This window comes from Lontra canadensis, unplaced genomic scaffold, assembly GCF_010015895.1.
Source record: "Lontra canadensis isolate GAN:19392208 unplaced genomic scaffold, GSC_riverotter_1.0 scaffold9, whole genome shotgun sequence".
NCBI lineage: Eukaryota > Metazoa > Chordata > Mammalia > Carnivora > Mustelidae > Lontra > Lontra canadensis.
The window spans coordinates 12,097,008-12,115,628 of NW_022631003.1; the positions used below are offsets into that span (position 1 = coordinate 12,097,008).

Below are 18,621 nucleotides of genomic sequence, written 5' to 3' on the forward strand. Positions count from 1 at the left end.
GCATAGCTCAATGAATTGTTGTACACACATGCACTTGTGTCATCACACAGATCAAGATGTAGAAAATTCCCAGGACCTCAAAAGATGCCTTTTTATTTCTTCCACATTTGTACTGTAAAACAATGGGGGAGGTGATTAGTATTCTCAGTTCTATCATTATTTACTAGTTTTGACTGTTCTTAAACTTGAAGTAGAAACATACAAGTATGTATTCTCTTAAATTTGGCTTCTTTCACTCAGTTTAATATTTGTAAGATACTTCATGTTGTTGCATGTACCAGTAGTCTGTTCTCTTCTCTTTTTTTTTTTAAGATTTTATTTATTTATTTGACAGACAGAGATCACAAGTAGGCAGAGAGGCAGGCAGAGAGAGAGAGGAGGAAGCAGGCTCCCTGCCAAGCAGAGAGCCCAATGCGGGACTCGATCCTAGGACCCTGAGATCATGACCTGAGCTGAAGGTAGAGGCTTAACCCACTGAGCCACCCAGGTGCCCTGTTCTCTTCTTTTAATCACTATGTAGTATTTTACTTCATGCATAAACCACAACTTACTTATCTATTCTTCTGTTGATTGGCGTTGAGTTGTTTCCACCTTGGCTAATACAGATAAAGCTGTGATTGACATTCTTATGCACATTCTTTGTGGACGTCAGTACTCCTTTCTCTTGAGTAAATTCCTAGAACTGGAGTTGCTATCATAGGGTTGGCAGTGTTTAGCTTTAGCAGAAACTGTCAAGTTGGCTTATGAAGTAGTTATAACATTTTTCATTCCCATCAGCAATGTAAAGAATCTCCGTTCTTCCAAATATTTGCCATCATTTGGCACTCTAAGTCCTCTTAACCCAGTTATTCTGGTTGGTGTCTGGTAGTATTTCATTATGGTTTTAAATTTACACTTTCCTAATGAGTAGTATTGCTGAGCACTTTTTCATATGCATATTGGATGTTTGGTTGTCTTATTTTGTGAAATGCCTGTTCGAGTTGTATGTCCACTTTTGGTTGGGTTGTTCTTTTTTTTCCCTTTCTTTTTTGGCGGGGTGGGGGGTGGGGGTAGAAGGAGAGAGAGAGACTCTTAAGCAGGCTCCATGTCCTATGCAGACCCTAATGCAGGGCTCCATCCCTGAGATCATGACCTGAACCAAAATCAAGAGTTGGGTGCTTAACTGAATGAGCCACTCAGGCACCCCTTTTTTCTTTTGAGTTGTAGGAGTTATTTACATATTCTGAACATAAGTCTTTTGTCAGAAATATGTGTTGGGAATAACTTTTCCCAGTGTGTGACTTGGTTTTTTATTCTTTTAATGGCATTTTTAATGAAGTGCAATTTATCATGTTCTTTTCTTTTATAATCATGCTTTTTGAGTCCTGTTAAAACCATCCACTGATTGAGTCAGATTCATCCACATTATCTAGGATAGTTCCCTTACTTAAAGTCAACTGATTTTGAACTTTAATTACATCTATAAAATGCCAATATCTAGATTAGTGTCTGATTGAATGAGTGGGGACTATAACTTAGTCAAGTTGATATATCAAAAGATCATTGTAGTCATTAACATATTTTCCTATGTTTTCTTCTGTAAGTTTTATTGCTTTACCTTTTTATTTAGCTGGACAATCCATCTTGTGGATGGTGTGAAACAAGGGTCAAAACCAAATGAGGTATAGTTATGGGACAGAATACGCTCAGGGAAGATGTGCTATGGCCCCGGCCTCAGGAGATGAATTGCAGATTGATCCAAGTCAGTCATGGTAATCTGTTCATTCAGCAAATATTTATTGAATCCTTACTATATACCAAACATACTCTCAGTTCTGAGATGCAACAGTGAATAAAACAGGTCAAGTCCCTGCTGTTGTGAAATTGTCCTTTGCAAGTAATTGATTAGAGACGAAGTATGTGACCCCATTCTAGGCAATGGTACCTGAAGAGACATGCTGTAGACATCTGCGAAAGGTGTTACTCCTTGATAAGAGGGAGACTTTCAAAGAAAAACTCTGCCTTGCATATGGGAGCATGTGATATTTTGGTATTAAGGCAGTCTTAGAGTAATACCCAGAGAACGACAGAGAAGCCAACCCAGAGTCCTGACACCTTCAAACTCTTTATTATTCAATTCTGGAACAACCCATCCCCAGGTTTCTAATGTGACATAATTATTCTTATTGTTTTAGCCACACTTGGGCATTCTATCACTTGCAGTTATAGATATATACATTTCTTGGCATGGCCCCACAGCTCTCCTAACACTTGTGCTATAACTTGCTTCAGTTCCTTTCACTATCCAGCTCTGCCTTAATTTTGCCTTCTACCTTAGACACTTAACACTCAGACCTTCTCTGGCTCCCTTTCTAACTTGCTTTGGCCTTAAATGCAGAAGATTGATTCCTTCTGAGGTCATTCTGTCCCAAAGTTTCCACCTCAAAACTATATCCATCTTAATTTCCCTGCCACGACCAACTTCTTTTTCTAGTTTGACTTCCATCTCCAACATTCCCACACACCAAGCCCCAGCTGCAGAGGAAGGCATTTAAGTATGGTTATACAGCATTTAAGCTAAGGCTGATGCATTTTTGATGCAAAGCCACATGAATTAAGACCCTATGGGGGGTGCCTGGGTGGCTCAGTTGGCTGAGCATCTGACTCTTGGTTTCGGCTCAGGTCATGATCTCAGGGTTGTGGGACTGAGCCCTGTGTCAGACTCTGCTCAGCAGGGAGTCTACTTCTGTCTTTCTCCTTCTCTCTCTGCCCCCCCCCCAATCAGGCACACCGTGTTTATGCACATGCACTCTCTCTCTCCCTCTCTCTCAAATAAATAAATCTTAAAAAGAAATTATGATGCTATGGAGGAGCAGAAACTAAAAGCCTTACCCAGAAGCCAGACTCCAGAGACTGAAGTGGATATACAGCAGAGTTGAGAGAACACACTGTCCCCAGAAAGATAGAGAAGGAGAAAGGCTGCTCAGCGATTTCTGGTTACCATAGACCTGACTGTACTTCCTGCATTGAGTTCCTTGGAAGTCCCTTGAATTCTCATAATGAAACTCTTTCCTTGAGCCACCTTGAGAGGCTTTCTGTTTCTTGCAAACAAATCACCTAGACTATGGCCCTTGCAGTCCCAGAGGGAGCCTTATTCTGTCAAGTGTGCAATTCCCACTTTGAGAGAATGTTACCAAGTGTTTGGAAGCCAGGAATCTGTTATGGACACTTCGAAGCTGCGCCAGCAACACCTTCTAGCAGGTTCTAGCCTAGGACTCTAAAATAGAGAACAAATCCTTCCCCAGTCCTTCCTTAGGGTGGGTTCTTAAATTCCTAGAGTCCCTTTCTTGAGAAACCAGGAGAAGCATTTAACTCTTTGGTCTTAATTTGGGTCATTCTTTCCCAAGGCAGAGACTTGGACCAGGACTTGAGTTCAGTTAGTTTATTTGCCCGGTGACTTAAGGAAGCAGGAATGAGGAGCAAGCAGAGGGTGTTGTAGGGCAGGAGGAAAAAGTCAGTACATGGCTTATTACTGGCTTGGTTACCACCGAGTGACGGGGGCTCCACTGTAGTGGAAACTTTCTGAAAATCCATGTGCTATGTTTCTTAGAACCCACCTACTCTGCCCACCATTGACTGAGGTTTGTCCCCAGGATGTTAATTCCCCTGTACTTTTGGGCTGTTCTGCACAAGGGAAAAAGGAACTCTTGTGGCTTCAGAAAAACCCCAGAGGCAGAAGAGCTAAGAGTTATAGGGCAGTCAGTGTGGGACATGGGCAGTGAGCATGGGGTTTGCTCAATTTCAGTGGACATCAGAGGTAGGCTAAGGAGATGTGCCCAAACCATCTTCTACATCTTCTTTTTGGGGGAAACCTTTAATTCAAGTATCTTTAGACATGACTATGGGTCCCCCAGAAGCAAGAACTCTTGAAGTAAGTATGATTGTCTTCTGTGACAGAACTGCTATTGCTAACCAAAAATCCACATTCTCTTCTTCCTGGGCATTCTGCTGCCCATATTTCTCAGCGTCCCTTGCAGTTAGGTATGGCCAACTAACTGAGTTCCAACAATGGAATGTGAGCAGAAGTAATGTGTACCACTACCAAGCCTGGCCCAAAAGTATCCTCCCATTCATACTTTTCCATGTTTTTTCCCCTTCTGTTCACCTGATGTTGATTCTCAGGCGACCTTTGAAACCATATGTACAAGATAGCAGAGCCTCTGCCTTCTGGGTCCATGAACGACTGTGTGCAACACACCATCTCTCCCTCCTCCTCCTCCAGCCCCAAATCAACCACCTGGAACTGTCTTGTTCTGAGAGAGAATAAACTTATATGGTGTTTAGGTCCTTATACATTTGGGGATTAATTTATTATAGCAGCTAGCTTACCCTAACTAATACACCTACCACAACACCATAACATTCCCCAGGCACAGAAATCGTTCTTCCAGTGTCTCCGAACTACACTAATTATGAAAGAATTAAAGTTTAGAAAGATAATTATAAAACTGATACATACACATGTACAAAAATAAAACAGTACAAGAGAGTCTGAAATCAAAGTAAAAGACTCTTGTCTCCCTTCTTCCCCATTCCCAGCCCCACTCCACTAGATAACCACTTTTAACTATTCCTCCCTTTATTTTCCTGATTGTTACCTCTCTATAATCTCCTATTTGTAGTTTTACTAGTGTTAAAAAATATTTAGTGGCATCCCACTATGAAAAATGTGTAGTTACCAAAGCTGTTTCTTTAATCTAGAAATGTGAAAGAGTTCTAGACAGAAGAAACCAGGTGGTAGAAGGACCTCACATTAATTATATGAAAGAGAAGCAGCATGGTGATGTGGGACAAGCACAAACTTTGAACTCAGATTCGTGCGGAGTTTAGCTTCTACACCGTATTTGCAAGATGAGGAGTTTGTGAGAAACGATGCATCTGCCGGTGTTCTGGGTTCATCCCTAGAAATATTTTCGGGGTTTTCACACACCATCATACTCTATGGTAGGTGCCAATTAATCTTAGTGTCGATTCTTAAGACCAGACTGTTCTGGAGGGTAACTTGTATTAAGTGCCTTGCGCATGTATTTACTGTAAATAGATTTGAGGTCCGTGAACCAACAATTCCATTCAAGTCAGCACATCTTGCTCCAGCCAATAGAGGGCAGTAAGAGACACAAAGTGCATATGCATGTAGAACAAGGAAAGTCTTGCTTAGCAACCACCTCAAAGTAGTAGTTCAATTGTTATCAGCGGGCTTAATTAATCAATATTGGCCAGAATGCAGAAGTGTATAAAATCATCCTTCTCAAATGATATGTCCATCAAAAATGACTTAAAAAAAATCCACCAGATTCCTTGAAACATCAAATAAGAAATTTATATTTGCATCAAAAATAATAAATAACATAATAATAGACATAGTAATAATAGTGAAATAATATAATAACATTACACATTCATTCAGAAATAATCAACCTACATGTTTAGATACTTTGTTCAACCATTAGGTACCAGCCGTAAGAAGATTACGGTCCTGTTGCTACTGTGTTCTTGTATGAAGAAAATAGCTCATTTTTTGTTCTCTGTGCTATGTCTGAAGTGATTCTTGTGCTGATTCATGTTACTAAACGAATGATATCATTTAAAATCTACCACAGAGTGTTCTTTAGTGACACTCTTCTCCTTCAGTCTGTTTAAATGTTCCACTATGGAATTTTTTAGATTAGAAAAATAACAAACTCCTAATTGACTATTCAGTAATGGGAATTCTCAAGAATCCTTCAATTACGTAAATAAATCACAGAGGGAGTCTGTCTTAGACCGGATGTGCTACCGTGGATGGAAAGATAAACGTCAGGCTTTCAGACTTGGAAAAATAAGTCACTTTTCCATTGCTACTTGATCTTGGAATTTAGATACATTCTGATTAATTCCAAGTTCAAGTGGGAGGATAATATGGGGGAGTAGGTGTAAGGGAAGAAGAAAGATGGGAATATGCTTCAATATCATTTTTTTTAAGATTTCGTTTATTTATTTGACACAGAGAGAGAGATCACAGGTAGCTAGAGAGGCAGGTAGAGAGAGAGGGGGAAGCCAGCTCCCTGCTGAGCAAAGAGCCCAATGCAGGGCTTGATCCCAGAACCCTGAGATCATGCCTGAGCCCAAGCCAGAGACTTACCCCACTGAGCCACCCAGGCACCCCAATATCATTCTTGAATTTCTTTGTCAGAAGGAAGCCTACCAGGGCTCCTGGGTGGCTCAGTGGGTTAAAGCCTCTGCCTTCGGCTCAGGTCATGATCCCCGGGTCTTGGGATCAAGCACCGAATGGGGCTCTCTGCTCAGCAGGGAGCGTGCTTCCCTCCCTCTCTCTCTGCCTTCCTCTCTGCCTACTTGTGATCTCTGTCAAATAAATAAATAAAATCTTAAAAAAAAAAAAAAAAAAGAAGGAAGCCTACCAGAATAGTAGTTGGGAGCCTTAAATAGGCATCAGTTGCCAGAACAATAAGACATCTGACACACAAATGAATTTAGTATTTAAAATAAAATTAAATTATTAATATATATTTTAAACATTTCTATATAATAATAAAAAACTAACATTTATCAGAAATTTTCTTAGTTAAATGCACAATTCATTCTTAATTTTTCTGCATGTATCACTAGACTCTTTCCTGATTGAGAATTCTCACTGACCCTATGGATTTGCGTATTGAAGTAGAAAAGGAAAGCACCATCCTTCAAATATTCAGTTTATTTTGTATAAGTGCTAGGAAAGTTGCCTTTTTACAGTAAAACTCATAAGGGGGGGTGCCTGGTTGGCACAGGCTGTTAAGCATCTGAAGCTTGGTTTGGCCTCAGTTCCTGATCTCAGGGTCATGATCTCAGTCAGGGTCATGATCTCAGTCAGGGTCATGATCTTAGGGTCATGAGACAGAGCTCCAGGTGTTGGGCTCCACACTCAGCGAGGAGCCTGCTGAAGACTCCTGCTCTGCCTCTCCCCTCCCACTCTCTTTCTCTCTCTCAAATAAGTAACTAAATCTTTAAAGTTAATCTCGTCAGGAGTTAACAGGCAGGCCTCTGTGTTAGAAAGATGGGTCTCCTACTTCAGCTCTACTACTGATGGTCCATTTGACCACACACATGTTATTTAGCCTCTCTTTGCCTTAGTTTCCTCATCTGAAAAATAGGGATAATGATAAAATGCCCAACTCATGGGGTTGTACTTGGAATATGGTAAGCAGTCAGTAAATACTAAAGTTTTCTCTTTTTTTCAGCATCAGAACTTATTTTTGAGTAAATGACTAATAAAAGTTTCCTGCTGTCATCACTACCTTGGGCCATAACTTCTACAAATACCAGTAATTCAGCAAAAACAAAACAAAACAAAACAAAACACAATAGTTATTTCATTTTTTCCTTTATTACCTGCTATGGGAAACCTAGAACTGTCCATATTTGGATGCTTGTTCTTGCTCTAGCCAGAATTTTACAGCATCTGTCATAATTATGTTCTTCAATAGGGACAATCCATGTAGTCTAGAGGCCAGAACCAGAATGCAAGCGGATTCACAGTTAAGCCTGCAAGTCTGAACACAGGAAACAGCACCGGACACATGTGTTCAAGACTGAACTTGGGACATCAGCTTATTGGAAGAAGGAGGTAAAAGGGATGGGAGGGGAGAGAGAAGTATGGAAATACCATTAGACAATTGTTTATACTGAATCCAGAATCCTGGATATCTAGGACTTAAGGGACTCAGTCAATGAGATTTAATTCACCATTATCTGCAGGTCTTTGTATACAGTTGGCATTCAAGATAGTCATCAGCTGGTATTAGTGCCTCACTCATGAGGACACTGGGATTTAGAGGCAAGAAATCCAGACTCTACAGAGAATGAGATACCAGAAGGAATTTGGCTGGAGGGAGGCTGGGAAAATGAGAAACTATAAGGGATCTCAGAAAGATAACATGGATTTATTTCAAGGGAATGAGTTAAGATTCTCTTGGGCAGGACCACTCCTAGATGTATGGCTCAATCTGCGTCGCTTGGTATCAGTGTGTCAGCACCATTTCAGTGGCCCAATTTCACATGATTGCAAGAGGAAAAGATGTCTGCTGGCCAGTAGGCCATATGGTTACTATTGTCCTCTTGGAACAGGAGCCATCCATGGGCTTCTAAGGTGATTCTAAAGGTACAGATACCAGAGCTCTTCTGGGCACCTGGCCGACCTCTCTGATATGGTATTGAAGAGTTGCCCAAATTACAGAAATGGGGACTAGGATCCACACAAATCCTGGTCTAGCCTGGGGTTCCATGCACCGGACAGGGTCTAGAAAATTTTGAGGAAGGTGCTGCAATGAAAGAGGAAGGGTGGGGCCCCGCTTCCGGGTTCTGCTTGCCCAGGTGCAAGGATGGTGCTTAACGTAGATCAGAGTGGAGTCAACAGCACCTTTATATTAACTTATTAGAGTAACTGTCTGGGAAAGGGAATGTCCTAGAGAAGGGATGACCCTCCTCATAGCAGTTAAACACTTGTAGCTATGATGATTAAGCCTGTTGGTTCTTAGGAACTGCAACTAACCTTGACCAGTGGTTCTCAATGCTGGCTACACAGTAACGTTAACCAAGAAACTTTAAAACAGAACCATGCACACACACACACATACACAAATGGGGAGTGCTTGGACTCTCAATTAAATTAGAGTCTAGGGGTGCCTGGGTGGCTCAGTGGGTTAAGCCTCTGCCTTCAGCTCAGGTTGTGATCTCGGAGTCCTGGGATCAAGTCCCACACTGGGCTCCCTGCTTGGTAGGGAGCCTGCTTCCTCCTCTCTTTCTCTCTCTGCCTGCCTCTCTGCCTACTTGTGATCTCTGTCTGTCAAATAAATAAATAAAATCTTTACAAAATAAATAAATAAATAAATAAATAAGAGTCTAAAGGGGTGATAGACTGATACTCTGATTAAGAAAAAATCTTCCCCAGTGGTTCCCTGTACAGCCAGAATTGAGAATCACTGCCCTAGATGTTCCTTATCCACCACCCGTTTCTCTGGTGATGGCATTCTTTATTGCCACTTGATTCCTGGAAATTCACTTGGTAGTTTTCGGAGAACTGCGCTCTCCAGCCAAGTCTGGATTATCTACAGTTAGGAAACCTTCACTTACTCTTTACTTCTATTGGCCACAGAGGTCGTGGACCTTGGTCCAGTCCTTCCCCAAACTCTGACTCCACTCTGGTGCTTTCTGTTTGTTGCCTGCTGTTTCTGTTGTGCATGCACTCTACTGCACACGGCTATTCAGTCAATACCAAGCTGTAAGTCTCAGTGTTCTTGGAATCAAACAAATGATTTGTTTGACCTTGAGACCCTTTGATCTTACCTGTTTGCTAAAAATACTCTGTGAGCTCTACTTCTTTTTTAACCATCAAGTAAGTAAAAAGTAATTGGTTTAGAGATTTTAGAGATGCCTTAGAATGTCATAAACTAGAATGAAAACAGTCGCTACAAAAATATCTTATCTCTTTAAAATAACAAGGAAAACCCTAGCAGAAAACTTACCACCAGCCCTTTCTAAAAGCTTATCTCTGCACTTAGGCAAATATCCCAAGCATTTGTGGATATTCCTCCCCAAGACAAGAGAATTCTACTATACACAAAAGGCTCTAAATTCCTCCCTCCCTTTCTTCCCTTCCTTCCTTCCTTCCTTCCTTCCTTCCTTCCTTCCTCCTTCCTTCCTCCCTCCCTCCTTCCCTCTCTTTCTTTCTTTCTTTCTTTCTGCCATTTAAGACCTTAAATGGCTTCAAGGTGCTTCTCCTGAAGGAAGATAAATGGAACAAGCAAGCTACCAGAGTATTTTTTAGACCCACAAATCTGATTTGTATTTGCTGCCAACAGCATTTATGTTGTTATTTCCCATGATATTTTAAAAGTCACTCAGAAAAGCCGACAACATCTTAGTAATTTTTAAGTGTAAAATACCTTTATATCCTTTATCTCTTTGGAGGCTGATACCAACCTGGTAAGGAGCAAGGAATGTATGTCTAGTCCCATCTCCTTTTTCTTTCTTTCTTTTTTTTTTTTTTTTTAATTTCAAGCTCTCATTTATTAGTGCACCACTCAATCTTTTTTTTTTAAGATTTTATTTATTTATTTATTTATTTGAGAGAGAGAGAGAGAGAACACGTGTGTGCACATGAGCAGGGGGAGGGGCAGAAGGAAAGAGAGGGACAAAGGGGTAAGCAGACACCCCACTGAATGCAGAGACTGATGCATGGCTTGATCTCAGGACCCTGGGATCATGACCAGAGCCGAAATCAGATGCTTCACCAACTGAGCCACCCAGGTACCCCAACCACTCAATCTTAAAGGAAAAAAAAAAAGGTGGCTCCAAATATAGTTTTCTACCATTCTTTAAAAAAGGAAACTGTTTCTTTTAACTTTACACTCACCCGACACCTCATTTTCAAAACATATCATTTAATTGTCTTGGTCATGGACATTTCCAAGATGAGATTTTATATTTTGCTCCCATACCTTCTGGCTTTCAGAAAAACCATGCTTTCCTTTCCTGAAGGAGTTTGGTCCTGCTGAAGTTTGTGTATCCCTTCCAATCCCTTAATCTTCATCTTTGCTTCTTGAGGCGTTTCCTCTGGTTCACTATCTTCATCTTCATTAAAAGCTGCTTCTACAGACAGGGTTTTTGGGGCAAGAGTTGGAACAGTTTCTTTAGGCTTCTTTGATCCGAGTTTGATGGGTATGGCCAAGGCTTTCTTTGCCATGTGACTGCCTACGGCAAATCCAAACTTGGAGATCTTTGTAGGCTTTTTTGGGAGGTCTGCAGCTTCTTCTTCAGTGGATCGCTTCTCAGCGTTGTGACTGGAACTTTCCCCTCCGTTACTTTGGTTGCTCCAGCTTGCTGAGGCTTCACAGGCTTCTCCTCTCCTGCCATTTTCCCCGATGTGGTCTTCCGTGCAGCTACACCAAGCCCCATTTCCTTTTTCTATTTTACAACTGGAGGACTGAGATGCAGATGGCTTACGTGGCTCTGTGGAAAACACATGAGTCAGAACCAGGACTCAGTTCCAGGATGTTGGAATTCACAATTCTCACTATTGAGCTGTGAAAATGTCAATCCCTGACATTCATTGCTGAGTATTGTATTAGTTTCGGTTCTCCAGAGAGAAACAGAGCCAATAGGAGATTATCTATATGATTTTATTATAAGGAATTGGCTCCTGTGGTTATCAAGGCTGAGAAGTCCCAAGATAGCAGTGGGCAAACTCAAGACATGGGAGAGCCAATGGTGCAGTTCCAGCCTGAATCCAAAGACCTGAGAACCAAGAGGCTGATGGTCCAAGTTTCATTCAGTGTTCAAGCCCAATGTCAGGAAAAGACCAACATACCTGAAGACAGGCAGAGAATAAACTCTCCCTTACTCCACCTTCTGTTCTATTCAGGCCCTCAACAGATTGGATGAGACCCACCCACACTGGGGAGGGTAAGCTGCTTTGCTCATTCTACCAATTCAAATATTAATCTCTTTCAGAAACACCCTCACAAACATACCCAGAATAATATTTACCCAAACACCTAAGCAGCCCATGGCTTAGTCAAGTTGACACATTCAATTCACCATCAGGAGTACCCGCTTAATTGTGTGTACATCTCAGTGCTAGACGTACCGGGGACTGTCCCCTTCTTGTGTCACTGCCTGGACGTTAGGAAACCAACTTGTCCTTTTGGATCTCACATGAACTGGGTATGGTGGACAAGTAATTTCATCTCTATGCTTCTTGGTTTTCTCAACGGTAAAATAACAAGGATCCGATTTAGATAACTCTGTAGGACACTTAAGCTTGAAAACGGTGTTTCTGTGATTCTATAATTGAATTCTAAGAAAGATTTTAAAACTAATTTGACTTCTGTTTCATTCAAAGCTGTGTTCTGGGTCCAACAAAAGCATGACTATTACAGGTAACTACTCATCAAGCAAAATTAACATGAAGGTGACAATGCTGTATCTGTACACAGAAGTGTGAGAGTCTATTATGTGGTCGGCTTTAGACTGAATACCATGGTAGATATAGATATAATTTGTAATAACCATCCCCGTACCAAGAACCTTACCATCTGCTGTTGAAAAAAGATTAGCACAGAAGAAATCTTGGTATGAGTTAGAGTGAAGTACAGCCTACAGGAGCCATTTCCAAACAGAGTGGGAAGTCAATGAGTCAGGCTTCCCCTAAAGAAGGAATTAAGACTTGGGCTGGGTTTAAAAAACAAATAAAAACATGGGAACAATTTGGATAAACAGAGGCAAAGGAGGAGGACTTTCCAGGCTAGGGAAAACCCAGGCAAGAACAAGAAAGGACCATTTGTATGAGAATTATGGACAGGGCAGGCATGTTTGCATAGGAGATTGCCAATAGAAAAAGGCAAAATAAAAATAGTATTTGAGGAAGGTATCACCTGACAGCAATGGGAGAATGGATTGAAGGGGTCTCAGAAACTAGCTACCTTTAACTGAGTGCCTACTATGTGCCAGTCTCTGTGATAGAATTTTATGTATTTCTCTGAAATATTTGCAACAGTCTAAGAAGTAGGCTTTCTTATCTCTTCATTTTACAGATAAGGAAATTCAAGGTTAAAGAGATTAAGAAACAGTCCAAGGCAATCCAGCTGATAGGAGGCTCAGTAAAAAGTCCTACAAAGTTTGAGCTGACTCCAGACTAACCCCTTATTCCACACCCCACACTGCTCCTTCCCAAACCAAAAACTGCTGCCATTTCAACAAATCAAAAGTGGGTGGGTTTTGCCACTGTGGGTTTTGCCATTTGGTGGGTTTTGCCACTGTGGCAGCTAGTTACCCAACAATTGATGACCTTGCCTGGCAATGATCTCATTTAGTTGCAATGAATGTTTAGCTCAGTCAGCCACTTGGTGGTCTGTCTGAAGGACAGATTGTGATGCAATGTGTGGCAGGCCGTGTGACTGAGAGCTGAGAACGCAATCAGAGTGTAAGTGCTTTCCTGTCGACTCCCAGTGGCAGACTGTGGAGGCAGGTCCTGTGAAGAGCTCCTGTAACCACAAACCAAAGGGCAGTCCTTTATTTGTGCCTAATGTGGAAAAATCATTAGTCACGCAACAGTCATTTCAGTAACACCTGCGTATTCCTGGTCTTTGAGTATAAATTAAAAACCAAATTTGAATTCAGACATGGAAGTTATTTACATGAAATGCTCTACAATCATATGGAAGATCAGAGGGAGAGCCAGAAGTAAAGCTACAGTTTATGATCCCCATGTGTCTTTTGTTAGTTTCCCAAAGAAATCAGAAGAGAGATGGTAGTATGTTTGATGGGGGAAGCAGGGGTCCTAGTTTTGAAAAAAATCTATTCAATTATATTGTAAAGACAAATCACTATATCAATCCTAGTTTCAAAAAACCTGTCTTTTCTTTTTTTTAAAAATAGAGATTTGGTACCCTGTGCCCCAAATCACTGATGCAGTTCATCCCAGACATAAACAGTCTGATGACATCACTGCTACACATCCAGCTAGTTTCTCTGTTGAGACCTTCCAAGGTGTTAATTACAGTTACGAATTAGTCATTATTCTAACTGAGCCAGACTCTTATTTTCGTCTTGAAGCTTGTCATTATTAAGTTTGCTTGAATTTCTTAATGCACCACCAATGCAAATTGTGGAATTATTATTCCACAATACACTACCAAACATGCACAATTGTTTTTATTATGTGTGGAATTCTATATGTGGAAAAGTCATAATTAACTACTTATTCTAAAATTCTATTTTCATGCCTTTCTTACAGTTCACTTCATGAGGTCAGGATTTTTATCAGGATTTCCTTTTTTCACACTTTGAAATCTAAAAGGAAAGCCACAATGATTTCAGTCTTTTCAAAAAGTGACCTACTTCAGAAAAGAATATCAATAAATATTTTGTATGAGTGGTTTTCAAATGTAATATCTCTTTTCTGCTTTTACGTACATTAACAAAGTTCATATAACATTCTCACCAGGATAAAAATAATGCAACAAAACTGGTCATTAATCTACCAAGATGACCATGTTTAATTTCCCTATTTTCCAGAAATTTCCATGCTGGAAGTGAGTTTTTGTTTTGTTGTGTGTGCATGTGTGTGTGTTTAATGGAACTAATGGCTTTTAATGAAAGTGCCTCATCAAGAATAGCTAGAGGAGAGCGGCTCCTTTATTTTGGGAATCAGGGGGATTCAATAGGGGTCTAACCAGGAGAAAGTTTAGCATTTTGCACAGAATCCTGCACTGGCGTGAATCAGGTACTGGGGATATTATCTGGTCACACCTACTGATAGTGAAGTCCTAATTTAAAAGTTTAGGTGTTCCGTGGGTTCTAGTCTGGACCTGGGGTTGGAAAGGAGAGAACCAAGGCACAGGGATTGGAACCAGTTTGATGCTTAGCAGGTGTACACTTTTTCAAAAAGGTAAAATCCAAAAAGAGAAATCCAGGCATGAGTCAATAACTAGCTGATTTATCGATGAACCACTAACCTGGGATTCAAGGATAAGCTCTGTCCTTGGAAGAACTCTCTTTAAGCCAGCCAAAAGGCCCAGGAGGGGATGGAGTACCAGCAGAGGATTCTAGAACCTCTGCTAAGTGTGCTTATAGAACTCTCTACCCCCTATTGTGCTCACTCCCACTGTGATTACTAGTTTAATGTCTTCCCCATAAGCTCCATGAAGAGACAGACGTGGCGTGTGGTGTTCACCCCAGTATCCAGCTCTGTGTGTGGTTGTCACCACTTTAGCTAGGCTATTATCAGTTCTTACCCAGATCATGGCAACAGCCTCCAGACTAGTCTCTCCACTTCTACTCTTCCATCTGTCCAATATATTCTTCACACAGCACCCAGTGTGTCTTTCAAAATGCGGATCTGGTTTTGCTATCAGCCTTCTTATAACCCTTCAATGATTCCCCATTGTCCTCAGGATAGAGCCCAAATCCCAAACATGGTCTCCAAACCAACCAGCTACCCTGGCTTCTTTCAGTTCTTCATGCCACACTCTTTGCCACCTCCTCCCTAGGCACCCCTTCATCTACCTTATTCCTTCTCGTCCTGCAGCGCCCTGCCTGGCGATCATTTCCTGGAGAAATCCTTCCTTGAAACCTTGGTCTCCCTGGGATTCTCTCCAGTGGCGCTTCTTTTTCATAGTTCTTTCCCAAGTTTGTGACTTATTCATCACTATCATTTTTTATTAATGTCTGTTTCTCTAATTTGACTTGTAAATCCATGAGTGCAGGGAATGTACCCATTTTGCTTAGTCCAGAACATGGTAGGAACCCTAAGTTATCTTGAGTCAGGTCATGAATACTTCTCAGGTATTGTGTAAAGTATGTAATGTATCATGTTACATGTAAAGTATCATGAATACTTAGGTACTAAGTCCGGTAATGAAAACTGGAGCTAGGTGAGGGCTGACAAGTGGAGGGCCCTGGGGAAGATGGAATTGGAGCAACTCCACACCAAGCCACCAAGAGATGGTCGAGAGGGACATAAGCACCTCCTGTCTCAGTTCTAGGGGCCTCATTGAACTCTCCCAGCAATGCTGAACTTCGGTATAGATAAGTAAATTACAACCTCCCAAGATCACATAGCTGGTCTAGGGGAGACCCAAGACTCCCAATAGTCTCTAAGTTCAGATGTCCCCTTTCACACCAAGGAGCCACTTTTCTCTTTTGTAAGACTAATCAGGCAGCAGATAAATAATTAGTAAGATATCTGCCTGGGACTTCTGTCTCGCTTCCCCTTCTCTCATTCTCAGTTAACAACAGCATCTGTGTTATCCAGTTATTCTTCAGTCGTGTCTAGCTTGGGACCAGATGATGATGGATATTACCTAGAGGTTTGTGCAAAACATCGGAATCCCAGGCTCTGCTGGTGGTGACTGTCTTCTGCCGATTCCTGTGGGCTCTGGCATGGCCAGGAGGCCGATGGAGCTACTCAGGAAGCTGGATGGGAGCTCAGTCACACTGACAAGTCATGGGTGGACAAAATGATGCAAATTGGCAGAGCAGGCAACAAGCAGATGGAATATGGATGTTCCTGTCTCGAGAAAGGCTCAGACAGCAGCGAAGAAGCAGGCTCAGAAAGAAGTACCAGAGGAAGTCTTTGCAGCAGAGGCTCAAGTGACATCACGCTGGGGGGACAAGAACGGCGGCCATGTTTCCACACGGACTGGGGACTCCCGCAGGAGAAAGGCATGCTCCATTTTTTCACTTTCTTCGCTATGAAAGCTTTTTGTGAGAAGAAATCTGCAGTATAAGGGGGAAATGCTTCCCTGCATGCGTGTACTCTATACTACTAAAGATATTTCAAGGGACTGAAAACATTGCCTACCTGCTCTTTGTACAGTTACCTTTCTGTTGATTAAAGGACTTGCCCTGGGTATCCATTTTGATTTGCTTCATTGATTCCCAGCCTTGATTCAAATCATTTTGTAAAGACAGAATTCATACTTCCTGAGAAAATCTTTCTTTTTGGAAACAGTTTTTCTGGAGCCAGTTGGAAATTGTAAAGTCCTGTCTCTGCTTCAATTCCGTGACATTAGAAATATAGTTTATACAATGAAGGTCTCAGAAAATGATACTATTTATTACCTTTCAGAATTCACCTAGAATTCTTACTTCTAGTTGTTTACACAAAAATGGGTTTCTATACTTTTGCCCCCTTTCAAACAGTTGCTAAAGCTTTATATCAAATATCTTTACTTAGTTTCTTCCTTTACTTACAAGGTTTTATACCAAATGACCCCAGTCCAATGGACATCTTAAATGAGAAAGTAAATGACTATAGCAAGATTAAAAACAAACTGTCCCTTAATATACAGACTGTGGGATGTTCTTCATGTGTCCTTGGCAATCTCTAATGAGTTCTGTTTTTATATCTAGATAGGCAATATCTGCAGCCATACGTGAATGTGTTTAGAATCAACCTTCAAAATGTTGAACCACTGACTATTTTAAATACTAAATCAATCACATGTCTGAGTCATTTTAGAAACGAAGGTTACATAACACACTTAGATTTCCACACTATATTTCTGGAAGCTATTATAAACTCGAGATATGCTTTAAATAAGGCATTATATTTATTATTAATTTCAAACCCTCTTTCCCCTTTGTTATGTAGATTCTTGAAGCAGGGAAGGTACAAACATAATATCAGTTCACTGATTTGGGATTTCTATTCATGAAACGAAAGGTTGCACTTTCTCACAGTGGTTCCAATTTTTTGACCTTTAAATAAGGTCATAGGATTTCAGGGTTTGCAGGGCCCTTTTGGAATTTGTCTGGACAGCATATGTGCCCTTAATTCTCAGGAACTCGGCCGTGGGCATCAGTAAAAGGTCTTAGCCCTGGGGATGAGAACTCTTCGTGTTTCCCTCTGAACTTGCTTCCTGTGTCATTTTGCAAAGCCCAGACTTCAGTTGTTCTCATTCTTGTCTCTAGAATTTGAAGCTTTATTTAGGTCCTTCCTGGCTTCCTAGCAGGCTTTTTGTGAATGTGTATTCCATTCCTCTTTGCTTTTTCCAGCTTCAGTGTTTTGCCTGATTGTGGCTCCTTTGGCTCCGTGTCTCCCTTCAGACGAATCTGACCTTTCTTGGGAGGGAAGAGACAAAATTTATTTCCCAGTGTGAAACATACCCACCATCTAACCTGTAAACATTTTGATACTGTTTTATTCATTCAACAGATATTTATTAAGCAACTACACTCTGCCAGGCCAGTACTGGGAGCTCAGTGAAGTGCATAAAGCTATCAGGGTCCCTGTCATCCCCCAGCTCACTGACTAACGGGGGAGACATTAATGGAAAAGTCACACGGATACACACATAAATAATTTCAGACGGTTAGGAAGATTGGTATAAGATGCTTTGGAATTGTGTCAAGGTGACTTGATCTGTAAAGGAACAGGGAGGAGAAAAGGGAATGGAATGATCTTTTTAGACACATTCCTGTTTTGCAGCCTAATCCAGATGTTGTCATACCTGGCTGCATCTAGAATCTGCTGTGCAACTTTAATAAATACCCAAGCTTGGGCTTCCATCCCAAGAGATCCTTTTTTTTTTTTTTTTAAAGTTTAATTTATTTAAGTAATCTCAACACCTGACATGGAGCTTGACCTCATAACCCCAAGATCAATCGTCACACGGTCTTTCAACTGAACCCACCAGGTGCCCCTCACCCTTAAAGGTTCTGATGTAATTGGCCTGGACATCAATATTTTCTGCAAAGCTTTCGGTGTGATTCTTAAATGCAACAGGTTTAAGAGCTTACTCTTTTAAACTTACATGTTGATGGTTTCAATGTCCTACACTTTTTCTTTGATGTTCAAAGGCAAATCATCTATATTTAAAAAGACCTAATTTGCAGTGCCTGGGTGGCTCAGTCAGTTAAGCATCTGGCTCTTGGTTTCAGCTCAGGTCATGATCTCAGGGTCTCAGGATCAAGCCCTGTGTCCTGCTCTTTGCTCAGCGGGGAGTCTGCTCGTGTCCACTCTCATGTCTGTGTAACCTCAATAGGTGTATATCCTTTGCAGGGTTTGTTTGGAAACACAATAGAGTAAAATGTAGCCTTTGT

At 41.2% G+C, this 18,621-nt stretch overlaps 1 pseudogene; it reads right to left on the minus strand.

Moving 5' to 3' along the window:
• Positions 1–10,412: 10,412 nt before the first annotated feature.
• On the minus strand, positions 10,413–10,971 carry LOC116866378 (annotated as a pseudogene).
• Between the last annotated feature and the right edge of the window lie 7,650 nt (positions 10,972–18,621).